The sequence below is a fragment of the Conger conger genome, chromosome 1 (genome assembly GCF_963514075.1).
Source record: "Conger conger chromosome 1, fConCon1.1, whole genome shotgun sequence".
NCBI classification, from domain to species: Eukaryota; Metazoa; Chordata; class Actinopteri; order Anguilliformes; family Congridae; genus Conger; species Conger conger.
In genome coordinates this window covers 82,969,815-82,975,003 of record NC_083760.1, presented here as the reverse complement: position 1 = coordinate 82,975,003, position 5,189 = coordinate 82,969,815, and the positions used below count along the sequence as shown (strand labels likewise).

The 5,189-nt window shown below is 40.0% G+C and overlaps 1 long non-coding RNA gene across 1 annotated transcript; it reads left to right on the top strand.

The window, feature by feature from the left end:
- Nucleotides 1-1,348: 1,348 nt before the first annotated feature.
- LOC133140338 (uncharacterized) lies at nt 1,349-4,378 on the top strand. The gene is made up of 3 exons (XR_009710017.1): nt 1,349-1,491; nt 1,796-2,022; nt 3,982-4,378. It is a non-coding gene; the product is annotated as an uncharacterized LOC133140338 (long non-coding RNA).
- The last annotated feature ends 811 nt before the right edge of the window (nt 4,379-5,189 follow it).

Here is a 5,189-nt window from a genome sequence, read left to right as displayed (position 1 = left end):
TTTTCAGATCTGTGAATGAAACAAATGTCTCCCTTGAATGGATTTATGGACTTATTTATGTGCAATATCTGGAATTATGCTTCTAAAAATAAGTGCTATTCCATTCATTATATACATTTTAAACAACATATAGCAACTGTTTTCATTGAAATTCATATAATCTCCATATCAGCAAGAGGTAATGAGAACTGACGATTACCCAGCTGTGAAGGCGTACATATGCAAAGCAAAGTTTAATTTCTTCAGCCATCCGTGAAATGCCAAAAATAAGCATGACTTGAAAAAGGAGAAGTTTGTCAGATTTTCAAGACTCATGATTCATTAGAAAACCACTGAGCCCAGATCCACACTCTCAGCAAGTAAGTGTTTTAACTTATTTAACTTATTTGAATTATGTTCCAACATAATCGCGGATGGGTGGCACGGATGGTGCAGTGGGTAGCACTGCCGCCTCACAGCAAGGAGGTCCTGGGTTCGAATCCCAGTCAGCCAGGGCCTCTCTGTGCGGAGTTTGCATGTTCTCCCCATGTTTGCGTGGATTTCCTCTGGGTACTCCGGTTTCCTCCCACAGTCCAAAGACATGCAGGTTAGGCTGGAGGGTCTAAATTGCCTGTAGGTTTGAGTGTGTGTGTGCCCTGCAATGGACTGGCGACTTGTCCAGGGTGTATTCCTGCCTTTTGCCCAATGTATGCTGGGATAGGCTCCAGCCAACCCTACGACCCTGTTCAGGATAAGCAGGTTAGGATAATGAATGAATGTAATCATTTGTAATATATGATATATATTTGCATAATGATAATATTCAATTTTTTTTCTTCATGGCATGCATGGGTATCTCTTACATACTTTATCATTTCTCTGACTTTGTTCAGGAGGTCAGATTGTGGCTGTGGCTGCAGCTGTGGGAGTCAGTGCCATTGTGGCTCTTGTGTTTCTTGGTGTTGTCTGGGTGAGGTACGTGACTGGAAATGTGTCACTGTTCGCAGTCCACAGGCTAAAACTAGCATATTTCTGTAGAATGGTGTTGTCATATGCTAATTACATTGCTTCATGCTGATGCCATAGTCCCCCTCTGTTGTCTGATTAGTGCTTGTCTCATCAGTCTGATTATTGCTTGTCTCATCAGTCATTTGGGATTATTGTACTGTCAACCTTAAATGTGCAGGCTCATTTCCTGTGATGGAATGACATTTGAACAATAAAAAATACTGGCGGCAAATACTTGGCAATACACATCATTCAAACAAATGCAAGATGCTACTTGCAACAGAAGGTTTTGTCTCAGTGTTTCTCTGAAGTTGTTTTCTCCAGATAGTTTTGCTCTGCAGATAGATCCAGATAGTTTTGCTCTGCAGATAGATCCAGATAGTTTTGCTCTGCAGATAGGTCCAGATAGTTTTGCTCTGCTGATGGATTCATCTTCCTACTTTTAAATTAAGCAAGAGAAGAAAATCAACAAATGAGACAGTGCACACAGAAGGGGACAGGGAGGTAAGTCAATCAAAAGACATATTTCAGACATAATATATATTACATGAGGCCTGCTCCATCAAAACCACTCCTATTGGCCCCAAAGCATATTTTCATTTCTACACAAGATATCAAGGGAGCCCTGTCCCATTTCATTTTGAATGGCACCAAACCCTTTAAAACTATATTTCTACGCTGAACATTTGATATTAAGATATACAGACCATGACAGCAAAGACATGTAGCTATGAATGCGGCTAATGTGGTTGTTTGTGACTGGTGAACGGTGACAATCCTTCACCTGCCTCTTTCTTCTGCCCTGTAGGGGAATAAAGGCCCCATTTATAGCAACGTCTCAGGGACGCCAATGAGTCACACTGAAACCCTGGGTACAGACAGAGGAAACGGTGAAGTTCCCCTCTACTCCTCTGTACAACCTGCTAACACACACAACCAAGAAGAGCTTCTATTCTCCACTGTGTGCTGCCCTCAGAGTGAGGATGAGGTTCAGTATGCCAGCGTCCAGTTCCTCCCCTCCGGTGCTGGCCCCAGGTGAGAATAACCCACCACTACACCACCTGTGCTGTCTGTCGCTGTGTCCGCCCTTCTGTTGCTGCATATCTCTCCAGCAGATTTTTATCACAGACAGCTCTCTGACTGGAGCCTATGAGAGGCTTCTTCAGAGTCAGCAGGAGAAGGAGCCTCACTGGATAGACCAGAGGGTCTCAGTGGGGGAAACCTGAGATGGCTGTCCCCTGGAAAAGAAAAAAACTCAAACAAGTTTTGGGATTCCAACCATAGTACATGCACATCTGTTATACTTACATCAGCATGTACAAAAAATAAATGGTACAAAAGCAAATGACATCTGTAATATAATAATGTAGGGCTTAAAGTTTTTCTTGCTTTAAGCCACGGTAAAGTAATCTGGAATTTGGGCGACATTGGCTCAGAAGCTAGGAGCGGTCGTCTGGCAGTCGGAGGGTTGCCGGTTCGATCCTTTCCTGGGTGTGTCAAAGTGTCCCTGAGCAAGACACCTAACCTGCAATTGCTCCTGAAGAGCTGGTTGGTGCCTTGCATGGCAGCCAATCACCGTTGGTGTGTGAATGGGTGAATGTGTGGCCGGCCTGTAACGTAATGGTTAAGGCGCATGACTGGGACCCCCAAGGTTGGTGGTTTGAATCCCAGTGTAGCCACAATAAGATCCACACAGCCGTTGGGACCTTAACCCTGCATTGGTCCAGGGTGGATTGTCCTCTGCTTAGTCTAATCAACTGTACACCACTCTGGATAAGAGCATCTGCCAAATGCCAATAATGTAATGTAAATGTAATAAATGAGAAGCATCAATTGTAAAGCTCTTTGGATGAAGGTGCTATATAAACCATTTAATACAAATCTGTAACACCTGGTCATGTAAGCATTTACAAAATACTGGAAATGAATGACAAAATAGTATCTCAGAGACTCCAGAAAATCTGAGTCCATCTGTTACAGCTCATCACCTCAAGCACAGAAGAAAATATTAACCTTCTAAGCCCTGGCAATTCTATTATGTCCCCTGTAGTGAACATGCGTCTCTGCTCTTAATGGCAAGAGCCATATCTCCTGTGTGATGCTCACGTGGTGATCAGACAGCAGAACTCAAAGAAACAGTTTAAAGCCTTTTAGTTTTCCAAAAATGGAACAAAAGTACAGCCCAAACCTCTGAAGGAAAATAAGGGACAAAATTATTGAAATGAACTCTCCCATGCAGCAGTTCACACCACTCAGCTTCCAACCCAATTTGACTAGTATGAGCTGAATACAAGAAATACATTATTTTTTGTTCAAATCAATGCATTTTGTCATAAACCTTTGTCAGCATGGCAAAATGTACTGGGTAAAGGACAATACTTATCCATAACAGGCAAACACATCCAAAATCACATGTATATGAAAAGGGTAAGAAGTCAAGAACCAAAGGCTCTTCCTATGTATACTTTTTAAACGTGAACCATAAATATCGCAACACAGGTAATTAGCCGCAAGTTAGCTGAATGAGCTGAATTATCTCGGAATTTGCATTACATTGTGGGATTGAAAGGCCTAATTTAATTGAGCTTTTTTCTCTAGTTCCTGAAAAAACACACACTCATCTGTACAAAGTTGTTCAATATTTATAATATTTACAGGTGACATGATTTGATAATTATTGTAATTGTTGAAAGCCAGATGGCAGTTTTAGATATTTTTATTGTTGTTGTTGCACACTTTTTGGTACTGCAAACGGTATTGCAAGATTTGGCTTGTTTGTTTGAGAACATTCATATTTTGGTTGTTTGTTTGATGCTGTCCAAAGTTCAAATATATAAAATATTTGTCTGAGGCAGAATTCCTGAGGGTACTTCTGTAGCTGAACTTCATCTAGCAAGTTGTGCCTGAGGAGACAACGGGCCAGCGTTGTCTTGATTAAATATGATTCTGTCTGTGACTTTAATAGAGTCTAAATCAGCTGCTTCCTCCTTGCAGGCCACCAGCATCGACAGTGACGGAAGACTGCGTTCTCTACAGCACAGTTCGAAAACATCAAACATGAAAATAAAGCGTCCACATCTCTCATTTCACAAACCTTGGGCCGACGCTGATTATGCAGTGTGCAAACAGTATCTCTTTGAATGTGCAAGCATTTCCTGTGTTTTAATAAGCAAATATTCTGTCTGGATAGCAATCATTAAGCATCAACATCCTTCGCTTGGAATCAACCAAACATGTACCTGATGACATGATGTACCTTATGACTAAAATAATTGATTATAAGATTGAAAAAGATTTTTAAATTTTTAAATTTTTTATTTATTAGTTTATTTGTCAGGGACAATGCAGAGATAATTCTAACAGGTTACAATAGCATGACACAGATGTGTTGCATCTAGTATTTCTAGCCAAGGCTAATTAGCAATCCCTGTTCTTTTTTTAAGCTTTTCTTCTTAAAAATGGTCATTACCAAAAGTACATTAGTCAAAGTGAGCACATAGTAAATAGTGACATTGCAGGTGAATGCAGGTGATTCAGGATTGGATGAGCAGACATACTATCTGAGTGACATATAAGGGAAGAAACCGCTCCAGTCGTCACACTGGAGATCAGACTCAGACTCTTTCAGGGACTGTTTACCTCTCTACTATCCCCTTTTCCCCCAATTTGCTCATGAACTTATGAACTCAGGTCACATGACGGTGGTTATTGGGTGTTTAAAGGTATACTCAAAATGGATCGTTCCTTTGAAATTCTTTCAACAGTATATGTGTTGTATGTCTATATATTGTACACAAAGTGTTATAAAGATGCCATTTTATTTATTCAAGTTCAAGAGTGGTGATCCCCTAATAAACCCCTGACCACAGTATTGCTTAGCTAAATGTAACGTGTTGCATCTAAGACATTCAGTGGATTGCAAAGCTTTTTATTTGTACATTTAACCTAGCTATTGTTTTTTAACCTATGATATGATAACCTTCATTATCTCAAAGACAATATTCAATAGTAATGGATCTGCTTCAATACATACTCACAGCTTACATTGAAGAAATAAAAGAAAATGAAAAGAAATATATATACAGTACTATGCATAAGTCTTAGGCACCCTAGACTTATATATATGTTTATTTTTTTTGGGTGTGTTAGTAAAAAAAGAACACATTTGAGATTTCCAAACATTAATATTCCTATATATTTAA